At 42.6% G+C, this 25,158-nt stretch overlaps 1 long non-coding RNA gene across 1 annotated transcript in view; it reads left to right on the top strand.

Annotated features, from left to right (window-relative positions):
- LOC105266079 (uncharacterized) overlaps nucleotides 1–25,158 on the top strand; it is a 152,762-nt gene that overhangs the window by 87,545 nt on the left and 40,059 nt on the right. Inside the window, exon 7 of the long non-coding RNA XR_892132.1 lies at nucleotides 20,750–20,811. This is a non-coding gene — a long non-coding RNA (uncharacterized lncRNA). The remainder of the gene's footprint in view (nucleotides 1–20,749; nucleotides 20,812–25,158) is intronic.

Raw genomic sequence — 25,158 nt, forward strand, 5'->3', positions numbered from 1 at the left:
CGCATGACGAGCCACTGACAAATTTTATCACCGTGTAGCAGCGAAAAATTTCAATTCGTAGAATAGAGAATTACCATAAAAACCGTGTGTCCCGTGTTATCGTTGAAGTTTAGTCTGGTTGTGAGCACTTCCTGTCGTCCGCCCTGGCAAATTCCCCACTACCATAACTACATATGCTCCAAGGGGCATCCCGCAAGCATAAACACATGCCATAAGGCGCTAACACACTGCGAGTGCAGACTTAAATCGCTAAAAAAAAAACCGAAAAATAAAATAATGTAGGCGATTTTTCGCGGTTAGATTGTTATCACGCATTTATAAATTCACCGGTATAGCAAAAGCCTTCGCGCGATTGCAAATCCTATTCTCGTTATCAGCACGCGAGGATCGCATATATATTAATACGAGTAAAAAAGTATGAATGGGTATGAGAGATCTGGGGAAAATTGCGTAGGGAAAAATGAGAAGAGAAAAAAATACTGTTTTCCGGTGTGTGGGCATGGCTTGACCATAACGTATGAGTATCACGGTACCCTATAGATATAGAACAAGTCCTATAACCCCATGGATTCTCATATGCACTTAGTTTTCATTGCGCTGGACCTGTCGACCGGTGTAATATAATATATCTAAGAGTCTGTGGCTCCCAGAGGGTCACGAACATTGCCATGCTCTTTTCTCGCGCATTCGGGGAAGGGAGTCATACACATAGACAAAAATATATCCTTGAGGTAATAGTTTCATGACAGGGCCCTTTCCACATATCCCTATCGGTTTTTATCTCGGGTAGTCTCTTTGAAACCATCTAAATACAAATCAATCAGTCAATCAATCAATAAAAAATTAACTGCCAACGTATTAGTCAAAATGAAACGGCGCTCGAGCGAAATTGGACTCGCGGTTTGGTACTGAATCCGGCCACATGCATTGTTTGGTTAATTTTAGCCGCATCAGAGTCTGTCGCGCTTTGTCTACCATACGAAAATCTCCACCTCGCATCCCCTCATTCTGTTCGGTATATAAACCACAACTGAACTATTCTCAATTCGAAAAAGCCGCCTTCTCTAGCGTTTAATCCACCGTTCAATCGGTGCGTTTGTATCCCATCGCGAATGTTTCAAACACGCATACCCAGATGTGCTTGAATTAGTGGAAATCACCGCTGAGAATGCTAATAATTTTTGTAATGCGACTCACCGATGTGTATGTGGCTAAGACGAATGTGACGATTGTGAGGAAAATAGAACCCGAGGGACATGTGGGGAACAGTATCTGGGTTGTTCTCGAATGTTGAACTCACTCACTGATTCATTGTTTTTTCTCTTCTGATGGATATTTTTCTCGTCGGGGGTATTGAATTTGAGGGCAGACTAAATCTCCCAATTTATCCCCAATTGTTCTATTTCAGTCTTATTAATTTCTTTCTCTCGACCAATTAATGGAGCTCATGTTGATCATTCGTGAGAGCCACTTGTCATCGTTAGAGATATCTAAATCGATTTTTATCACCGATATCATCAATAATCGATAACGCGACATGATCATCCCCAGGAATTTGTTTATTTCGATAAATTAAAATCCAAGAAACAGATACAAAGAGGATAGAAAATTCATAAAAAATTCACACATGCAATTCCTCATCCAATTCCCGGTGAATCTACACCTGACACTCTCATCCCCCCAGATAAATATTTCACGCCTCGAGTTTCACCCCTCGATATTCCGAAAAAAAAGAAAAAAAATTCGACTCCTTTTTACGAGCGTCCACTACGGAGGGGGTGACTCTCTTTTCTATTATGCTGTGATTGTTTATTGACGAAGTGGGTCCCCATACATTTTTTTTTTCGAGATGGGATAGCCGAGTGACCGGTTCGGGACATCTATTACTTTGTTGTTTGCCTGGGCTCTCGACGAGTGACGGGGGGTTGGGGTACGACGATTTCAACGGCGACCTGAGAGGGTGGAAAAGTTGGAAAGAACGGGCACAAAAAAAAAGCACGAGGAAAAAAGGGAAATATGGAAGGGGGTGGGCAGGAACGGGTCAGTTTTGGTGTCCCTGGTGTGCAATGCCCCGGGGCCATAGATCACGCAATATCAGTTGTCAGGGCGAACGGATCGCAATGGTTAGGTTACGGGACAACTCGCAGAGAGATATACACTTGGACAGTGGATACTAGCCCCAGCAAGTGCGAGCGATGACCCCCGGGAGACCTCGGGGGTGGTGAGCCATGCAAAAACTCGAGGAGAAACACTACGAAAATTTGCCTCTCTTTTTCTCTTTTTCTCTTATATCCATTTATGGCCCGAGGACACATAAAAAGGAATATGTAACGAGTTCTGATAATTCGACGACTTTTTTCGCTTCATCCGAGGAAAGGACACGAAAGTTGAAGATTTCCTTTTTTTTTTTTGAGGATGGGGGGACGATTTTATCGGGCGATCTTCCGGGGGTGGGGGATGAAGGACATCAGAGACGCCGGGTGATATTGCTTGATGGGTGACGCGGTTATGGATAGACTCCCAGCAGACCGTGAATGTGAAATTGGGGAAAAGACGATTTCGGGGATTTCTGAGGTGGTGACTTATTTATGTGATTGACCTGGGTTCTTTGGTGATGTTAAACAATATCGTTGAGGGACTCGAAATCTCATTTCTCATGTGCACATCAATTCACAATTTTCTTTTAATCAGAATTTCAATTTTTTATTTAAATTGAAAATAATTTTTTCTTCAATAACTTTTATAATTGATTTTTCTTCAACATATCCGCGGTAATTTCGGTTATTGAAATTCCTCTCGACGATGACGACTGAAAATATTTGATTGTTTTCCCGTGTTGTGTACTTTATAGCCCCTGATTTTCTCGGTTAAACTTTTTCATCCCGTCTGAACGAAGCCACCACTCGTTTCTACCCATCATCCCGACCCATCGAAAATTACAAGTGGTAGGGGAAAAGATACGTAGTACGAAAGTTTAGAGTTCAATTTACCGTAAAATTATTGACGGAAGTCTGCGCTCGCTCAAATCATAACGCTCCGTGAATTCGCGGGGCTAAAGACCAGCAGAGGAGGGGGTAAAAATAGTCACCCTTCGACCCCCCCTCTGCTCACCCACCCCCTTCAGCAGTTTCACTGGCAATTCGTTCCTCCTCGTTCCTCTCCTTCCGTATACCGAATCCCACCCCCTCTCTCGTTACATTCCATACAATTATACTATGAATCCATCTGCGTATAAAACCTTGAAATTATTCAGCGTGAAATTACCCAGCGATTTTATTCCCTTTTTCTATTTTGATTTTTCACGGTTTGACTCACTCCTTCCACTCGACTCCTTCAACTCGTTATCTATCAAAATTACGCAGCTCAAAACATTACCTCGAAGAATCGCCACAAAAAAATATTACAAGTGAATAAATTATTGTTTAAAAATATTTCAACATTAGAATATCTTGACTAGTCCAGTTGGAAGAGAAAAAATCAAACCAAAAAATTCGTAACCCATTCATGAAAACGTTATAGAGTTGTTGGCACTCGAAACAACATTGAAAGTACTCGAAAACGCCTCCTCTATCCCATAAACCTGCCCTCCACCTTCCTTGAAGTGAGACAGCCGCTGATTTTGCATCACTGCAGTATACCACAGTTGGCCACTTCAAAGGAAGCACGAGGACACAGTTTCACCCTACACTGAAACCATAAACACATCAATTAGAATTGCAAAATACATGCAGTAGAGCAAGGGGGAGGTAGGGATAGAAGTAGAAGCAACGTGAAACGACAGATAGGTAACAAAATAGCAAAAGGTTAAATTCTCCCTAGGTGTGTCACCTAACACCAAGCCAATATAAAACAATCCTAAAACCCCCAACTCTCCCACCCCTCACAGTTCTCTCTCGTTGTCCTCACCAACTTTAATGTCAGATTTATGGTGAGACAAATGGAAGAAAAACATGACTGGGCACGTGTTTATTGTCGACGTGGTACTGATGCCATTGGGTATATTCAAGCCATAGCCATGTACGTTTATATCTGCTACTTCGAGAATAAGAAGAGAAAGGAGCAAGAGAAAAAAGGAAATAACAAGAGAACGAGGGGGGGGGGGTAGACGGTGAAGGGGTGGTAGAGAGGGTACCATCTCGACATTACAGCGAGAAATTTCGTGCCGTGAGTGTGCGACACGTAGGAGAATAATGCACAGTGGTATGCCTGAGTTTGGAGGGTGAAAAAGAGAAGAGAGAACTCATTATTTTGTTAATGACTATTCTCTCGGCCGTGGCTGTATCATGAGGAGGGGGCGGGTCAGGAGGGATTAAAACCGAAGGAATGGGTTGCAGTGAGACGTGCACCAACAACACCCAGTACCCAGGAGCAGAGAGTCAGGAGCAAGCGTCGGCGCGCATGGAATACAAGATCGTGTTTGAGATGAAGTGGGGGGAGTGGGAGGGGGCCCGAGCGGGGGGCAGAAAGCTGTGGTGGCGTGTTGGTATAGCCCCCTGGAGGATCCGGCTTGGTTTGTCCTATGGCCCAAGTCAACCTACCATACCGGACACACAATTCTCCAGTATCCTCCATCCTCCTTCATCTCCCTGTTAACCCAATGGGAGAACGGGGTGGGAGATTGGTAGGGGGTGAAAGAGGGGGCAAGGGGGTTTAGGCCTACCCGTTTCTGCATCTCCTCCTCGGAAATCCCCCAGCGGGCATTCAATTAACAAATTTCAAATCGGATAAGGCCACTGCCTTTTACCTTTTAACTCAACCAGTTGGCATTGGGATGCTTACCTCTGAACAGTGGCTATAGCATTGTTTGTATGGCAATTTGTATATCTGACTACGGCTCACGATGTGCGCTGAGACGGGTGAAGGTGAGGGTCGGTGCGAAACGACAGGGTGGTAGGGGGGTGTTGAGGGAAGGTTTTTGTGGATTGGAGTGAGGTGGAGAGATTGTGATTAGAGTTTTATTTTCTTGACTAGATTCGTTGGTAGACCAAATTACAAATGATTATTCGTATGATGATCGTCATCACCGTTAAATCTTGATTATCTTGAAAATCTTTGAATATTCGGGTGGTATTCGTCTGCAGTATCATCTCGGGTGGTTGCAACTATAGAAATACATGAGGAGTCATGGATACCCAATCCCCTTAGGCCTAATATCAACGACATCAGCCACCGTTTGGAGACCCTGTTTAATTAGGTAGGAGGCTGGATCGTAACGCGCCAGTAGCATATCCGCATCAACGTAACAAAGCAAAATGAAAAGAAGATAAAAATGTTGGTGGAGGGAGGAAGAGGGATAGCATTCGAAATATAGACAAAGTCCTTTAAGCCTCCCCCTCTTATTGGTGGACGGCTTATCCACCTTCATCAAGCCCCCCAAGCTCTGAAGTTTGGGGGAATGAGGTAGAGTATCAGGGTGGAGAAGGGGATCTCTGGGCGCAACACGCCGAGGAATTGTCTGCGATTTTGTTTTGCCCTCCTCCTCTCCCTGGGTTACTTCGTGCAGCAAGTATTTCTCTTTTTACTCCATCCCTCTCTCTGGCCACCTTGATCGCACTCATCGATTTCTCACACTCGGCCTGTCCCACCTCATCCTCCTCTCGTTCTATGTCCGTTCTGGCTCCTCTCTCATTCTCATTCTGGTTATTTTTTTTTTCCTCTCCCTCTGGCCGATTCTTTCAACTCTACAGTCAGATGAGAAAGAAGCGAAATGAGGAGAGAAAGAGGGAGGAAAAAGGCAAAGTAGCTGGAAACGATGAAGAAGCATGTATTCCAGGTGATAGTGAGAGTGAGGTGGATACCCAGTGATTCTGGTGCCTTTGCTCTTTCGTTCGGTGATTCTCCACACTCGTACTCATTTTACTGGTACTCTCTTATCCTCATTGCTCGGTGTATGGTACTTTCTGGTGGGAGAATGAGGCGAATTGGCGAGTTGGGTGAGGTGGTGCTGCGGGAGACAGATAAATGCTTGGAATTAGTTCTCCGTATTGTATCCTTCGTTGCGATCCATCGCTCCCTCCTGACGTTCTTTTATTCTTCTGGTTTATGGGAATTTCCGATGGCAAGCATTGCTTTCCCCAGGAATTGATTGTCTTCGACTAAAATCTTCCGATAGCATTTGACCATCAAAATCTGGATTCCTTCCCTTAAAACAATCATCTTTGAAATGTTGAGACGAGTAACTCAACTTGCTGAGTAGATTATTCTTCATCCCTAATGAAGTATTCCACATTTTGGATTCACCAAGGATTAGCAGGTGATGAGGACGTAGTTCTGGGTACATCCTTCTGCACAACCCGTAGATTAGTTGTTTTTTTTTTCTTCATCTCACCGCGCAAAATGTATGAATCGTGTTGTAGGACTTTGCGAGTGTGTGGCTAATGGCCGAGCAGAGGAGTTCTCTCTCAGCCTTAAATCTATCCATCCCCGTCCTCCCTTCTTCACCCCCCTTCATCATCAACCCTCTACTCCTCGTATTCCACAACTCAGCTAACTCACTCACCGAAAATTTTCCTTGTCTCTACTATCCTTGTTACAGTATATATCGTGTGGTGCACTTTACGCTTCCCAAACGAGTGTTGCTTCACCCCCTGTTCACTTCCCCTATCACCCAGTTATATACCTATACGCATAGCATCCCTCTCCCAGGGTATTATCACCGGGTGCTACGTACGTGGTCACACTCTCTCGCGGGGCTGAGGCGTTTCCTCGGTAGAAATCTCATTTCATGCCGGAAACCCCAAAAGGGATTAACGGCAGCCATTTTGTGGAAGAGGCTCTCGGTTTCAACTTTTTCCGAGTGGACAGTAGTCACGGACAACCCCATATATTTTTTAAACTGATTAACTGACCAGACAGCCCTGGGACACTCGTGGAAAATTTTTACCTCCAATTCACTCCACTTCTTGGCTATTTTTGTAAAATCATTTTGGGGATTCATTTGTTGGATTAGCAAAATGGAGAAGAATTTTAATGTCTGGTGAAATATTTGGTTTTTTTAATGTTGAAAATTGAGGATTGATTTACAAGCGGTGGAGATGAAATTCACGGTCAGGGGAATATTTTGTGAGATCGACCGGTGAAGATTAGTCTACTCGGGTTTTTCATTCGCAACATATTGAGGAGACATAATGGTACGATTATACTCAAATTCTCAGGATCAAACTGGAGTTCTCACAAATGCTGATTATCAATTATTAAAAGCACGTGTAGGCCGTTCATCATCGCTCTTATTAATTCGAAGAAGTCTTCGGTGTGTCATTGATCCGAACATTCCGCGAATCACTCGGTCCCTCCACATGCATCAAAGAACCCATAATTGTTGAATCGAAAAGTGGAGTAAACGATAAACGATTTTACTTGAATGATGGTGAAAATTTTATTTATGGGAAACTAGTGAATATGTGACAGGCCAGATGGGGTGAACACTGTAAAGTTCCCTGGCAATAACGGTAATTGCATTGTTGGATTTTCGAGGAGGAAAAAGGGACATAAAGAGATGACCGGGGGTCAGTAAAATGAACGCTTGACCCCTGAGTAGACGAATGAGCAAATGAGTGCGAGTGGCGTGGGTGAGATGTACGTCATACGTCATTAGAGCTAGTTTTCAAGGGAGAGAGGATGAGAAAAACGATGGATTGAGAGAGAAGTTACAACGAACTGCCGATGGGAGTTGGGGAATCGCCAGATGCTCTCACACACACGAGGAAAAACGAGACATTCACCTTCGTAGGAATTCTCTCGTTGAAGACAGTCAGAATTCCTTGGAAATTCATCAAAAATCTGAGTAATTATTCCCAGAGCGGTTTCGCGATGTTTTCACAAATTTTCTATAATTTTTCATTGGGAAGAAAATTTTCTTTTAGTCAATTGGTGTTTTCCCCAGTAATTTTGGATAGGTCCGGTGAAAATATGATGATTGCTGGGCCACATGGTCCGACTCACGGTCCGTCTATTAAACTCGCTCCCAAGGGAACACCGAGGTACCATTCGATTTTCGAGTCCACTCGGCTCGGGCGATGGACCGTGCCCTTTTTCCCCCCGTTCTTTGCTACCCTTGACAAATCAATTCCAACATGACGTTGTAAACACGATGCAGAGAGCGTTTGCACAGGCGATCGAGTGCTTCGGGGTCTTCAAATGTGTGAAGAGACTAGATTCGAGTGATACATAGGAATAAACATATCGAAAAAGGTGTATGGAGGTTTCAATTTGTCAGTGGAGGGGCCGGGGGGTTAAAACTCGGGCCTTTCATGTTTTGGGTATCGTCCAATGACGACTCATGCGTGAGGATTCGAGGGAATTTTAGCTATGAAACGGGAGAACACTTGAGAATCGGGGACGAGTGAGATTGAAATTAATCGAAACTCCAGTTTCCACTTGTTAGGGCTTGCTGCGTTTGAGGGAATAACCAAATGGACGCTGATCGATACAAGATTGCAATCGTCTCGCTATCCAGATTGTCGGCTTTCTAGATTGAAAAATTGGAGTGGCTTTTTTTTTTCTATCTAGTTGAATGGATTACGAGCATTTGGAAGTGATGAAACTTTCGGGGGTAGATCCGTGTCTGTAATAGGATTGACAATTATTCAAAGTTACGAAATGTTGTCACTAAAAATGCTTTTTGAATCCGACCAGTACCTGGAGTTTGAATTTTCGTTTTTTCGTCAAACCATTACCCGATAGACACCGCAGTATCCACGAACTGAGTATTGACCGTTGTGCTAGGAGGGTTGGAGGTTATATGGAGACACGCCTAGACATAAACCAAACAGAATCGTGTACTATGTCCGTGGCAAGCGTATATACGTCAATACGTGTAATTCCGGTGGAGGGGGATTTTGCCAGGGTTGAAAGCTAGTATGTGTATAGGAATCAGCCTATCCGAGTACGAATGCATAGCAAATGCTCGATATACCCAGGGATAGCGTTACTATCCTATGATGCTGGTTCTATAGTATACAGAATGGTCAGCTTCACCGAGTGGTCGAGAGGTTTGGTTTCCCCAGTTGCTGGGCCTTGATAGTTCATCCGAAGGGAGGGACGAAGGGAGGAATTGTGGAAATACGTATGGAGAGCGGGATTAGTGCTGATTGGTCCAACGCTGGCGTGATTAGAGATGTTATCAGGCAACTCGACCAAATGCTCTTGCCCACGGACGCCGCAGGGACGTGTTTGCATCCTTCTGACAGTATTCCAGGGATAAAAAGAAAATCACGACAAATTTCACCGAGAGCATGAAATATTTGGCATGAAGATAATCGATCAGAGATGATCAGAGATGGCATAATGCATGTCGTCTCGACTGTCAATTAACAACTCGTTGCTCTATAGATTTTCGATATTTCACGTTGATTATTCAGGGAAGTTTGTCGGTAGGCTATTTGGGATACAGCTGTGTTGATTTTTGATACTTTACACGAGAGTAGGGTCATTAGTACTCCTCGGAAGAGGACATTGTCAACGTTTGATGGGTTGGTAATAATTCAGTGGTCCTTCTTTTTCAATATACGCAGGTGATTCAACTGTCGATTTATTCCTGGGGTGGTAATAATACTCTGGTTTATTTTTGTTACTCCGCAGTTCATCGTCCATTATCTTTCCGCCAATGTGGAAATTATATAATTTATTTCCTCTGGTCTTTCCAATTTTCAATAAATAATCGTTATCCGGTCGTCGTCCATTCGTCGGGATTATGAAAATTAATTAGTACAGTTCTGTTTACCTCCGGGAGGTCCATAATTTGGAGCTCCTGAGAAATAGCTCACCCCCAAAAATGGTAGATGCTAGCTCACGGGATGTACGGAGAAGGGCTTTTAGTTTCGTTAATGGCTATCTCGCCAGCAACGATAAGTGCCGAGATCTGTCTACCTCGGCGATTACTTTACACCTCTTTTATCCCTTTTTCCATGGCCCCAAAAACCTCGGAAATATAGCGCCAACCAGCTGCCATGCTTTCTATATTTTCCCACTTTTATTTGCACGGGTAAATATAAATCGACTGGCATGGAACTAAATAAAAGAATGAAATGTTTAAAGTAAAATAAAAGTCCTGGGGAATGCAAATATTTCGTTGTTTGAAACGGGGAAAAGGAGGGGGGGTAGGATTGAGGGGTGGAGGGGTATGTGACCAGGATGATATTAAAACTCGTGAATTATTCTCCAATTTGTTTATTTAATCTGCATTCGGGCGACTCAAAAAAATCTTCAACTCCGGATGAGTGTAATTAGATGATTATGAAGTTCCGGGGTGTCTCGAGATTCTTCATGGTTGAGGGTGGGGTAAAAAAAAATACGAGACAAAAATAAACATTGAGTTGTATTATTCACATGATGCTGCACATGGGGCTTCTGGTCGAGCGGTTATTTATCTGGCTTCCACGTCACACCGTATCAATTTATCGTAACATCAGCGCACAAACATTTCAAATCATGAGCATTTATTTTTGACGGTTTATTCGTCTCGTGTGTAATTAATTTGATTAGAAATATCTTCTGGGTCTTCATTGATTTGCTGATTCACCGACAGGGCTTTTTTAAAATGTCACCCGGGGGTTGGAAATTTTACACCTAGTGAAGATATCCGTGGGGATGAGTTTCGGGCTCACAGGGAAAAGCAACACACAACGTTAGGCATCGTGTTCAACGAGCTAACAATTCCGTCGCGGTTACGATGCTATTTAGCTGCTACGCCACGCTGATTACTCTACCCGTGTGCCATAGAGGGCAGAGGGATGGAGTAAAAAGGGACGTATATAGATAGAGAGAGAGAGGGATTGAGCTCTTGTGCTGTTGAAACTAGGCCTCTGGTCCTCACTCCCATTCCTCGATTTAATAGGAAGATCAAACCTCGTATGCACAGGCGTTATCGGCTCGATACTTTGATGTCCATCGAACCTTCATAGTGCTAATCCAAATTCCGTCGACGCAAGCCTCCAAACCACCTATCCCTCTCTTTCAACCCCTCAATTCGATCCTCTTGTATCAGTTTCACCATTGCGTACTGCCATTTATTTGCATAAAGAACATGGAAACTGTTTATTTCCTGAATTGAAGCGATTGTGCCATTGAAAACGCGAAAAAATTCACGATTTTTTCACGATTCGTGAAAAAGTTGACACGTTTTCCCCATACGCATAACCCCATCCTCATACGCAGAATAGAATTTTAAACAAAAAATTATTACTCTTCCCCCGATATCCCCACGAAATACAGTATCCACAAACGGTAAAACGAGATCAATCGCATTTGTATCCCTCCCAATAAATAACGAGCAATAACGATTAAAAAAAATACATCCAATGACGTCCGTTAAAACATGAATGAATTTCTCTTCCCACCTTCGTCTTTTCTGACTGACAATGAAAAACCGATTGGCCGTAGATTTTATATAAGATGTTAAGGTAGAGTGCATCGAGGGCATACCAACATCGATGTTGGATGCTACCTATCCACGGAAAAGGGAGGTAGCAAAGTTTAGCGAGTTGGTTGAGGGAGCAGAGAGGATCGAGACGAAGAGGTGCAGCAATAAAGACGAGTGTGTTTATTTAGGCTCTTCACTCTGGCTCTTCACCCTCTCCTCTCTCCAAAAACTCCACTTGCTCCTTCTTCCATGGTCAGTACCATACACGATCAACTCGTCCCCTTCTTCAATCTCTCTTTATCCCTCGCACTCGCTATCTCTCTTCTACCACAGCTGAAAATCTCCACTCACACGCGTATTCGAGAGGTTCATCTGAGGAATTATATCAAATGGAGGTGTTTTATATATAATGGTACTTCAGGAATACAGCAGACATGGACTTGTCCCCCGTATTATATTCCAGGCAACAGGATCTTCTCATTTCCAACTTCCTACGATAAAACCTTGAATCAGTTATTCTCGTGTTTCATTGGGAATTATAAAAATTTTATTCAATAAATTCACATTTAGATAGATTTTTTTTAAATCTCTCAGCCGTTTGTGGACACAATGAGGTATGAATAGTCGTGACTTTTGTATCTTGTATTCCTCGTTTCGTCATCTCACGCACGGCCCTCGCAATTTTGCCATTCGTTACGGACTTATTCATCATCTCATAATGCCTCTGAAGCGAGACACGACGATTACACACTCCTTTAGGTTTCCCATAAGTTTATGGTTGGATATTCGTTTATTTTTCGGGGCATCTCTTTATTTTTTACGGATGAAATGAAACCGGTAGCAGGCCAGCGTTTTGACGCGAAATATGGAGCATGTTTTGTTAGGGACTTTCGATGCGCTCATTATGGAGAATCGAGTGGGTCGGATCGTTCTGTTCATGGTGTTATAATACCTCTCAGCGGGTTGAGAAGTGTCGGTGGGCCACCAAAGATTGGCGCAGAGTCATCCTCCATCGAAGAATTCTCATCTCTGGAGAATTGATTTGATTCGGTTCTGGCCGAGGTGAGAATTGCCATTTTTCGATTAATACTCCTTCAGTACTTGAAGAGTATCCACAATATGAGACACTTTCACGTGTAAAATCAACACTGAGCGCATATGTGAAATCGAGTTTGTATATTTTTATATAAATTCTGCAAGCCATATACTTGTGTCTCATCTTTGTGATTTTTCGAGCGAATGTCAAAAGGATGATGACAGTCTCTCTAGTTTCCACTTGGGTATCTATTAGACAACTTCATGTCTAAGATAATCGACTGACGACTGCATGTTTGTCTCTTTGGATCTATTTCGAGAGTGACAGACCCGACGACTTGTGTCTGACACACTCCAATACGATTCCCCTCTATTTGAATCATTAATCCTACGAAGTATCTCATATTCTTGGCAGAGAGAATATTTTCAGTATTGTCTAGTCGTTAGGATAGCCATCATTCCACAGAAATGACAAAAAATAGTCAACCGTCAGTTTATCCATTCAGATATTTATTAAATTCACAATACATATAAATACAATGACAATTTAAATTTAAATTTTACTTCCGCTTTTATCATTCAATGTTGAAAATTTTCTCTGGCCAACAAACTTGGATGACAATTTAATACAATCTCCCTCAGCTCGCTGGCCTTTTGAGATGTTCTGAAGAGACGTGAGAGGGGAACTCACAAGGGGTCGAGTTTTGAGGGCAAAGAGTCGGTGGATTAGAAGCGGTTCGTTCGGTTGAAATGCATGATTGGTAGTCGAAGTAGTATTGCGGAGATACTCGTGGCCCACCGGATTGGAGAGCTTTCGGTTGATCAAATCGTCGATTACTGCGCACGAGTCGCGATGGGAGTTTGAGGTTTGAAGCATCTCTCACTTTTACCTCCCTCTCACCCTCTGCATTATCCCTGGTAAGCTCAGCAGGAAGTCTTGAAGGACACTCGTGTGGTCTTCACGCCTGATTAGCCATTCCACTCGTTTAATAATCAATTTCAGTTATTTCTGGTATTTTCTGGTGTGCCAAGGGGGTTGACGAATCCTTCTCGCGACGATAATTCTCATTGATCGGGCCACACCGAATTTTCAACGTAACACCTAGATCGTCACCCAAAGGGCACTAAATAATCATCAAAATTCAGACTCAATGAAACTCAAATCAGAAGAGTAACGAACCTAGTATATGCTATATAAAGTCGTTCACCCCGATTCAGACAATCTAGTGTCTGCACTCGTCGGAGCACCGGCCCCGAGCGCTAACCCGGGAGTGATCCGTGATTGTATTAATATCACAACACGCCCTGGCACTGCGGATATATATCGCACCGTCGTATAGGACTTTAAGACGAAAAGTGCCAACTCCTTGCCCTCCTCTCCTTTGTTGAGAAAATTTATGCGATCATCGGTGGTAGCTTACTCCCGTCGAAGATTAAAGTAGCTCTATCCTTCCGGCTGCCCCAAAAATATCCATATCTCACCACTTTTCATTCTCAACCCATTAATTATAATCCGTAATTATTTCATTTCCACGTGTAATCAAATTTCGAAAAAAAAAATTCGGAGAAAAAGAATGCGATTTAAAATGCAATTGACTCTCGGATCTTTAAATGGATCCCATAGTGTAAAATCGAGATTCTCGCGGAGATTCTTGCCTTATTCTTCCATATTTTTTTTTTTTTTTGCGCCACATCACCAGTGAAAAAAACTACCACTGGGAGTGAAAAGTGGTGAGATGCCATGAGATCTCGAAGTGACGTTTCAACGGATTGCTCTCTCTCTCTCTGCAGCAAACCGTGCATATTGTGTTCTATTTATGTAACCATTGTTCATCCATCGTTCGGGATAATTTTAGATAGTCAGACATACGCCGAGTGGTTTTGCCTTATAACCCTCCCTCTCTTCTTATACTCTTCTCTTTTTTTTTCCTGAGGTATCAAACACCCGATCCTCACACTCTAGTCTCTGGCGGAATGCCGGGTAACACTCGCCCGACTTGTTAAATACTTCCCCCCCAATTATCTCTCTCTCTCGTTCGATACATCTCATCATCTTTTCTTCATTTGGCTAGCACCAGCTATCCCTCCTTCTTCTTTATGCTTCCTGACTGCAAAAACCGCCTGTGCTATTAGCGATGGTGATTAATTTAGAACTATTGGGTTTCACAATCGGCCAATCCACGGGTGCCACTGATCATGTTGCTACGTTAAGATTAAAGTTTAAGAAAAATTACGCGACAATCTCTTGAAGTTTTTTTTTTCGGCAATTTTTTTCTTCTCATCGTACCCATCAATTTGTTACATTTGTTCAGGGGAATAAGTCGCACTGCGAAAAAATTGGATAACATGGATTAACTTTATTTTACTTGTCTAACTGACTGAAGACGACGTTGTGAAATTCTTGGGGCCCTCTCACACGTTGATGGTGTTAATGGCGACGATGTACCGTCGTTATAATCCCATAACTCTGTCCGTTGCCCACGCACTTGTCACGTTTACTCGTCTTCTAACTCAACCAGCGGAAAATATGATCGTTACATCTTTCTGTACACGCGTTGCACGCAATTTTCATGATTTGAGGGGATAATTATCGTTCGGATAATGGATATTGTGATTAAAGGGGGAGATAAATTTTCGTTGTCATGTCTCACCGCGAATGGAGCTCGATCACTAGATCATAATCACCTTTTTGAATTATTTGAGTAATTAAAGAGAACGATTTACAGAGGAAAATTGAGGAACATTGAGGATCAGGATTAATTAAATAATGCAAACCATAAGATTTTTATTTTAAAAACGTTTATTCAGCTCGCGCATGGTCACTGCAATTAGAAAAATTAATTATCATCAACAAATGAAAGCCCTCACCCTCGGTTTGCGGTACCGATGATTCATACATTCAGCTGGTTGTTGATTTACTCGGCGTCTTGTTCTCCATCTCACACGTGTTACTCCGAAAAACACAGACGGATAATTGTATTGAATATGTCATACAAAGCCCTCGACTCCTCGTCGTGTTATTTTCACGTTAACATCTGACGAATGATATCATAAATTATGAAATTTTTGCCAGAAGTAATTTTTAGAAGGCACGTGACGTTACAGAATTTGCAGACGTTACTATTTAAGAGTTAATTTGCATCGCTGGATGGCACTACCTCGCGGACCTCCTCCTGGTACAAAGGCTATAATTAAATTATTAGTAAGCGTCGTCTGAGCATTTCACTTCGGTCTTTTCATCCACTGCATTCTCCTTTATACAACTGTTATGGACAGCACACTTAATCTATTCCCCACTACTGTTGCGAGATATAAAGGGGGGGTATTTGGAATCACTGGGATGATTGCTTGTATGGGAGCGTCGCGATGATGAAATTCCGAGGTCTAGCCCAAGTCACTGCTAAGTCTTACCCTCGGTGGAATCTCTTGGGGGGAGTAATCTTCATGCTGCGGATGAGGAAAATTGTTTTGTCTCGTTGTTGACAGATTTGCAGGTCTGTCAACTCAATCCATTAGCTAGACCCTGCAACAGTTAAAATAAAAAATATCACTTCGCGGACTGACGACCTAAAAAATTAATAATCATTACGCAGAGTTGCATTTCATTCGCGGATAATCAAACCATCAATTGAACCAATTAACTTGAAATTTTTAAAATACATAAATAAATTGAAAAAGGGGGTACGGCTTGAAATATCGTGCAATACATTGTGGAGGCCTCGACTTGAATCACTCCGACATCAATAAGCGTCAAAGGCGGAATAAAGAAAAACCCGAGAGCAATTTTACTCGTTGAAATCTCATGGACTCTCTATCACTGTATAGACGTATATTGGAAAGACACTTTGGGATGAGCAAGATTGGCTGTGGACTGCCATCTCTTGGGCTCTCTGTGGACTCCCTCCGATCTTTTTACGTCTTTCCCTCCTCATCCCCTTTTTTTTTTCCTCCCTCATCCACCGTACGTATGGAAAAATGTGCGCGCGTTCTTACGAATTCTTTTCTCACCACGCACTCTAATAAATCCAAACATTTTTTCTGTCAATGTTTTTTATCCCCCCCTCGTCCCTTCTTTTTACTCCCTTATTTTCAATTGTAATGGGAATTTCGGTGGGGTGGGGGGTACACCGTGGATTCCAAGAATCCCCCACAGGAGAACCGAAACGCGAGACGATCAATTTCAAGTACTAGGGCATTTTCCTGTACTCTTTTTTCTTTCCATCGCGAGATCATTCCACGGATTGCGCTTAAACAAAGCAGATGGCATAAATAAATCGAATAGAAAACGTATAAATTGCTGGAGCGTTGGGGTGAAAGGGGGTGGGTGGGGCGGTAGGAGAACGAAGAGGGGTAAATTTTTTTTAGTCGAATTTTAAAGAAAAAAAGAAACATCGCCAGTCTCTTCTCTCGGCCTCGCAAAGACGAGAGTTGACAACGACATTCTCAGCGGTCCAATAAAGAAAAGAGTGCTTCAAGTCCTTTCCGTGCTGTCCTGTTCGTGTCCCCTGAGAACCTGTTCCCGTAGGAAGACCAGATTTATGTGCAAAACTGCCGTACCAACCTCACCCCTCAGCCCTCTCCCCTGCTTTGGACCCACCTCGTCCCTCTATCACCCCTTAGCCCCCACCCACCCCTCCTGTAGTTTCCCTTTTACTTGACGAAGAGGAACTCGACGGTCGAACCAAGGGGCTATCCCTCAGGACGCGGAAATAAACTTTATTCAACGATCGGTTCAATCTACATGTCCGTTCTCCTTATTTTTTCGATTTTTCGGATTTTTCATGGGGTCCAGGTGAAACGAAATGATGAAGGAAATTTTCTAAATTATTCAATCCTGATTTAATAATACGTCATATTGATGATGTGACTCATTATTTATGGATTTATACACTAGGGAAATACTGATGATTTTTTAAAGATAATCGTGAGGTTGAATTCTACTGTTTCGCTTTTCATTAATAATAATGAGCCCGGGTAAAGACAATTCCCAGCATTACTGAGTTCTGAATCATTGACAAGTTTAAGGTAAGAAGCGTGTACCTCGTGGCAGGCAAACACTACCTTTCCCACTTGGTTTACCGGCATTGCCCTAGAATTATATTCCAACCTCATCCCCTTCGCCAACCAATTCACCATATTCACTCTCCTCTCGGTTACGCGCATTCTCCGAACTCCTGTATCCGTGGCACACGGGGGAAATCCTTCCACGAAAATATGCGCGATTCGTGGTACAACTCGCAGCACCTCGTATCGCAAATTTTCGGAGGATAAATTCACGGAAGAGGGGGATCTACACCCCCGTCACGACACCATTATGCTTTCATGAACATTAAAGCTCTCGTCGAGTAAGTGGATGAGATCAATTTGGCCGAGGTATTCTCCGTGATAAATATTTCATGCGTGTGGGGGATTCTTAATGTTTGAGGATCGACCAAATGTATGTTTCGATAATACCATATATTATGTGGTACCAATCGCGAGATATTTTCACTGGAAAAAAACATGTCTTTTGGCAAAATCATTTACTAGTGGTTAGTAAATATTGTTGGCAAATGAAGTTTTTGTTCTCAGCGAACTGAGGAAATATTGATTTATCGCCGATTTCTGGTCGAATAAATAAAGATAAAAAAAATTGGAGTGAAAAATTCGATAATTCAAAGATGACTGACGCTAAAAGGCAATAGAAAAATGAAAAATCCTCTGGCAATAGCATGTGCTGTTCGGTTCGAGCATCCGCACAGTGGCAAAGTAACGTGACAACAAACTCTTAACGATTCCATACGCGATACTGGTTCCCACGCACCGAAAGAAGTGAGAGGGACGAGAGGGAAATTGAGTAGGCAAAAGAGATAGAGAGAGAGAAAGGTACCAAGAGAGAAATAAAATGCCTCTCGCTTGCACGCGGAAAATCCCATATTGCCGGACGGTGTCAAGTACGTGACCATACTGTAATGCCACGGCATGATAAAACGGTAATATAATACAGTAGCATTTTCACAAATTACACATTCTGCATTTGTCATCATAACTTTTAACTTAAACTACACATCACCCAACTCGACCTGAATACCATATACCACGTATACCAGCAGTTTCACATTGAAATACAAACGGGAATATAAATTGAGTAATACATTCCCTCCCTGAATAGCCAATTATTATCATCTACAAATCTTATTTATTGCCTGAAAAAGTGAATTTTACGGTGTACCATTGGCTTGAGATTATAATCATCAATCGATCGGTGAGCCAATCCCTAATGATCAATTTTTTGCATTACTCATCGATGATAATTCAATGACACAATGCAACGAGTCACGAGATTGAAAAAAAATTGATAAAAAAAAAAAGGCTAAAAATAAATAATTGATGCATCGGGGAGACAATCTGTTGATGCAGGTGCTTTGATGTAGCGCACACACGAGCCATCAGCGATTGAATCAGGTATATAGAATAGAAGTCGGGACCACCCAAGGTCGTCGTGCCAAGTATCTCGGTGTCAATTAATGAGCCTCGATGGGGGATGAGCACAGGGGAAAAGAGAAGCCACTGATCCAGCAGGACGGCTTCTGACTATCCTCCTTCTTAAAGGGACTTGGACTACGGTTTTGTCGCTCGTTTCTCGGTAGCCCCAACCATAATAAATACATAATATGCACATAAAGGAGAGCCGGCGCGATCGAAATGATCAAGCTAAATCGTTTTCACTGAGCAAACACGGTGGGTGGGCAACCAGCATCCTTCTGTATATCCCCCACCCCCTGATGCCCCCCTATCGCTCTTGATTTTTACCATGAATTATGTCCACTGGTTTACAATCATTGCCTAGTGCCACAGACAGTGATAATTAACAGTCCGACTGAGTAAATCCTTAATTAAATCATTTACAATCGAGTTTACATTTTTCAATGGTTTTTTAAAAGGGAGAGAACCGAGGGGGGGATATCGAGGGAGTTGACTGGTTTTGTTTAATGGTAATGGGGATAAATTTTTTTTTTCTTTTTGAGTTTGTGAGGATTTTGAGTATTTCTGGAAATGGGATCCAGATCTGAGGTTTTATGCGCAGATTGGCGAAGGGAGCATTTCATTTGGAGGGATTTGTTGGGGAGAGAATTGGAAATTAGGTGGAAGATGTAGGTTTAAGAGTAGGGAAGGACTTCTGATACTTGATTCAGGTTTTTGGTCATTGTTTAGTAGTTTAATTGGTTGGAGAATGAATCAAGCCTTCGCGACTTTAATCGAGTATTTCGCAGGCTCAAGTTTGTTAGGAATTTTGGAACATAAATAATTTCATCACCACCGACGTACCAAGTGCGCAAAAGTCATCACAAACTGACTCACAATCTCCATCCCCCAAAGCCCAGAATTCCACACCCCAAAAAAAAAATCAAGATTCACCACTTCACTCGCAACATCTCAGTCCGTTTTTGGGTGAGACAATATTTGTCGAAGAAACCAGGGGCATTCTAACCGTGAGTCAAGTTTTTTGCATTAGCACCAAAAGGACCACCGCCGAGATGAAGCTGTCCGTTGGTCAAAACTCTGACCATCAGCTCTTTCAAATGGCTCTCACCGTTTTCAACTTCAGTCCTCCATGCCCTCTTTCACCCATCCAATAAATAAATAAATAAATAACAAAAAAAAAGGAGCCCTAGTCCCGCGACCCCTGGCCAAAATCACCGGGGGTTGTAGAAAAACAATCGAATCGAATCACTTCGATAACTACAGATATACCCTTATGGATGATTTCTACGAAACAAGAGTTTATGGAAAAGGTTCCTTCGCGGTAGACTAATCTGCATTTTTTGCATGTGAACCCATCGCGAATCGATTGAAAGGGAGACCCAACATCCTCTCTGGTCAAGATCCCTTTCTCGGTTCTGAATTTCTGACGAGTGTCGATGAGAGAGAGCGTTCGATACCACTGGCCAGTCGCCAGATCGAGAAACTTTGCAGATGCATTGGAAAATAAACGAATCCTGGGGGAGAGATGAGGGAGAGAGAGAGAGAGAGAGTGGGTGGGGGACGGAGAGGGGAGGATGGGGGGGGTGGCGAGAGGGGGCTTTTTACGTGGTGCCAGTAATTTACAGTCGCGTCGGTCATTCGGCCATACATGGGTTGCCGGCGATTCGCCTTCCAACGATCGGTGGCCTCTCTCAGCGATACGTCAAATTAGCCCATATATCATGCCCTTCTTTACCGCTCCATTCGATTTATGTCCCATGCGCATAATATAAATTATTTAATAAGTTTTGATGGCCGCTATCTTTTACTTCCATGCATAATTGCAAAAAATTGGATCGTTGATATTAATGTTGGAGTTCTAATCGTTGGATTTTTTTATTTATTTTGCAGAACCCAAGTCTCTGGCTTGTGAAATGCAGGGAATCGCCAACTTCAGCGGAGTCTTCAGAATGGTGAGTCGAAAAATGATTTGTAATTACGATATATTGATGACACGTGTCTGGTCCTGTCAAGAGGACCTCGCCCCCCTCGGGATTTTTAGGTTGCCCTCATTGCCCATCCGATTTTCTCATCCTTCACGTACGAAGGCTCGGGCAATCCGAGTACATGGGCTACGTTGCCTTGTCTCATTTTACTTTACAAGGGGATTTAAAAATCGAGAAAACCTTTGACAGCTATTGCACACCCGGGGACTGTGTTTTCTCTCCACCCTCACCTAGAGCCATTGGCAAGCGAATTAAATGTAAAATATACAATCAATAAGCTGGAGGCGTCTGTCTACTCACCTACTGTCTATCTCCGTCGCCTCGACGCTACGGGATTCTGACTCCCGACGTGATATGTCGCTAATTAAAATCCGTTACGGCACCTTTCGCACACCCAAACGTCTCAGGGATAGAGCGGGAAGATTGAACGATGGAAATTGAGAAGAAAAAAAAAGGGAAACGGGATTACGGCAAATTGTGAAAAATCATTCGAGGACGAGTTGCATTATGGGGAAATTATTTTCACGAGGGGTAAAGGGATTATCAGACGCCCACGATGTGGAGGCGATAGTTAGTGTGGGAGGTGGTTTATTACTATTTGCATCCGGATGCTCAAGAGTCGATTGATTGTAGGATTCATCGCGGTCTTCAGGTTAATCTTTCGAACTCAGGAGATAGAGTTTATTGTTTATTGGAGCGAGCAATCGAGAGATTCGCGAGTGCCGTGGGAATTTTCTTTCTTCTGTAACTTCAAATTTTCAATTCCAACGATTTCCGTTCTCCCCCCCTCGGATCTTTACAAAATCGGAACTCATAACCCGGAAGTCATTAGATGATCTCGAATTACCATTAATAAACCGCGGCATAAATTAGTCAACATGAAAAACAATATCGGAATGCACTGAATTCCAAAGTCTTCCTCCTCATTGAAACTCGCTGTTGGCATCCGGCAATTACCCGACCGATACGTAATTGAAAAAAAAAATATATCACAAAACGCGACTGATTTTAATAATAATAGATACCGCCGAGTGTCATGTTAATTTCTCAACCTCATTACCATATTATGAACTCCCCGTTAAATTCCCGCGAAAAAAAAATACTACAACTCCGGAAGCGGAAATGACGGGAATTGAAATAAACGAACAATTCATTTATTAAAATTAACAAGTCTCGTTCATGCGTGGAGTTAAGGATTGTAGACGATTTGTCTTGGGCACGTGAGTTTTGATATCCCGCTGTGATCCCAGCCCCCCCATCGACACCTCACATTGCCACCGGGTAGATTTGCCCCACAAGATAAACAAATTAAACCGGGGATCAGTATTTTCATCTTCCAAGTGTATTACGTTATAATTTTATTATATTCGTAATATCGATGATCCGTTAGACGTTGATATCTCACGCCATTCCGAATATTGTGATACCACCTACGGGTGTCGGTGATGTTTTATTCATTCGGGATGTATTTTCTCATTAAATGCTAATTCTCAGGGAGTTGTTGACAAAAGAGATGATATCAAATTCACGCCGACTAGGGAACTAGAACTCTTTTTGAATTTAGGAATCATTATTTTTTCCTCCAATTTGAAGTCTCCGGACGACGCGTTGACTGTCTGTGAAATTTCAATTTTTCAAAGAATTTAAACAAATAGAAAAAATATTGAAGCATCCGTTAATGTCCTCTGAGGACGGCCTCTGAAGACAATAACCGAAGTTATTAAAATTTTTTTATCCCCTGTTTTGAGATACTTCCCAGACTAAATTTCTGTGAACGATACACTGGCGACTGAAGTGGGACCACACAGCATGTCACCGCTGAATTCCAAAACTCTGTCCGCCACGTTCTATGATGTATCTGGCGGTCTCATTCGGGGGGTTAAAAAAATTTATGATTTTTTCACTTCCACGAAGAGATTCAATAAATGCGAGACAATGTACCACATTGATTTCTCAGAAAGAGCCTAATAAACGACACACGGCGAAAAGTTTCTGCAAAGAACTGGCAATTTTTTCTATATTTTCTACATTAAATAAATCGTGAATTATAATTTATTCAACTCGTCCCATTTTTTACTCCGAACTTTTCGCCGTGGGGCAAATCTTAATGGCGCGGTGTAAAATGACAATTTCTCGGTGCATTACTGCCCCTCCCCCGAAAGGGGTACGAGGGGGAAATAATGTACGTGTACATATTTTACGGGGATTTTTGCATATAATTTAACGGCGCGTTAGAGGCAGGATTTAAATACGGCAGCTGGATAAACAGGCTCGTGCCCGTGTTACCGTGATAAAGCGAATGGTAGAGGAGAAAAAGAGATTTTTGGGAAGGAGTGGGTGAGGAAGAGAGAGATAACCCGGACAAAATCCGGGCAGACCCCCCTGGGAGTGAAAAAAGGAGATGGAGCTTAGAAGATGGTCCACCCGATGGGGGCCTAACGCGTGCGGGAATCAGTGTTTGCACAGCGTGCGATACATGTGTCCATACATGAATCGTTAGAGAACAGTAGGCGAGATCTGACGATTCACTCAATGTTTCGACGATCGGTATCGTCCCGTGGGGATTGGCTACCTGTATTCACCATTTTTTTTATCAATTTTTCGCTCGCTGCCAAATGCAGAAATAATAGAGATAACTAATCCAACTCAAAATGGGACTCAAACGATCACAAGAAAAAATATTATGCCTGAAAAAATGATTGATTTCAAATATTCCTAAAACATTTTAACGACACACACATTATTTCGAAGCAATGCAAGAAAAAAATTAGAAGAAATGCACCTTTGGTACCTCCCGTAGAGAAAATAATTGATATTATAGTTTTTTTTGTATACATTTTTCGATAGCAGTGAAGAATTGATAAAGAGAATTAGATTGATTGGTTTAGAATTCAGGGAGCCTATGGAAAATTGAAAGGCTCGTTTGATTCAGCCAATTCCCATGATAAGGAGACGAATTAAATCCCCTAGAGACAAAGGTATGTGTGCGTTATATGGTCGAGACATGGTACATATATCGGAACAGTGGGCACGAATGGTAACATGCCAAAATTTGGTGGAAAGTCAAAGGAGAATCTCATTGACGTTCCCCATGGGGGTGAAAATCGGGTACAGATATACAGTTGGACTGGCCCCTGGTATCCGGTTGGGATATGTACACGCGTCGCACGTACGTATGTACCACGTCCTTCTTGCTTTGATTTATGTCCTTATAAATGACGTCACGCGGAACATTTTAGCCGGGGGTATTGAGCTTTTGGTGAAGACCCCTTGTGTGCACAAAGGATCCCACCGTCATATTATACCGAGTGTAGCGTATATAAATGACCGAAAATTGACGACTTCTGTTTGTCATCGCGCAAATATTCTATTGTCATTAAGGATGTGAATATATCAAAAATAAATGTTTTCATCATGGAAATATTCTGTCTAAAAATAATAAATCGTAAATTCCATACTATATCAATACATCGATATATCGATATATCGATATATATCAAGATTAAAGGGCTTTTTAAAATATAAAGAGACGTATACACTTTTTTGTGCGTGAGCCTTCAATATCGCCACGTCAAAATGATTGATACCTTCACATCCGTCCAATCTTGTCACCCATTCCCCAGGTGAATTTGATTTCCATCGACAGGGCATATAACCATTGTACAGACACAGCAGTTACCCGGGTACATTTTGGGGGTACGTCAGCCAGGGTTGCCAGATCGCGTAATGAAATATGCGTGACGAGAGGTCCCGCGAGCCCTCGAGAATTTCCACCTCTACACCGCGAACACTGTCACACTCATATGGCATGTGTGTTTCACTACTCGAATGCAATCCAAAGGGTAGGGGGTGGTTGGGCTAAAGGGGGATAACCGTGTATCTCTCTTGCGAGACAGACTCTTCCGGGGGAGGAAAAGGGTGCCGGGGCGTTATATTATTCAATTATGTCATTCCAGTTATACGCATCCAGCCGACGACCCTCGTCGTTACGGGACTGGCTTCCGTTATATCGCATAACCTAGCTGTGGGGGTGACTGCCATTATCAAATTGTAGGGAGTCGATTAATTCGAGGAGGTGGATGGTTATCAGAAGGTGATGGTCCCCAGGGAGATTTTCGAATTAGGATGATTGCCCGCGTGGAAATCAATATATGACGTATATTACGCGTGAAAAACCCATCAGTGGGAGATTGATTATGATATAGTGGATAGGGGCTGCCCGAAAATATATCATTTCTGATTTCAAGACATTTTGCGTTTATCAGTAAATTTCCAAGTCGAGTGAAATAATTCTCAAGTCTTATAAATAATCAA

Source organism: Fopius arisanus, unplaced genomic scaffold (assembly GCF_000806365.1).
Source record: "Fopius arisanus strain USDA-PBARC FA_bdor unplaced genomic scaffold, ASM80636v1 scaffold00036, whole genome shotgun sequence".
NCBI classification, from domain to species: Eukaryota; Metazoa; Arthropoda; class Insecta; order Hymenoptera; family Braconidae; genus Fopius; species Fopius arisanus.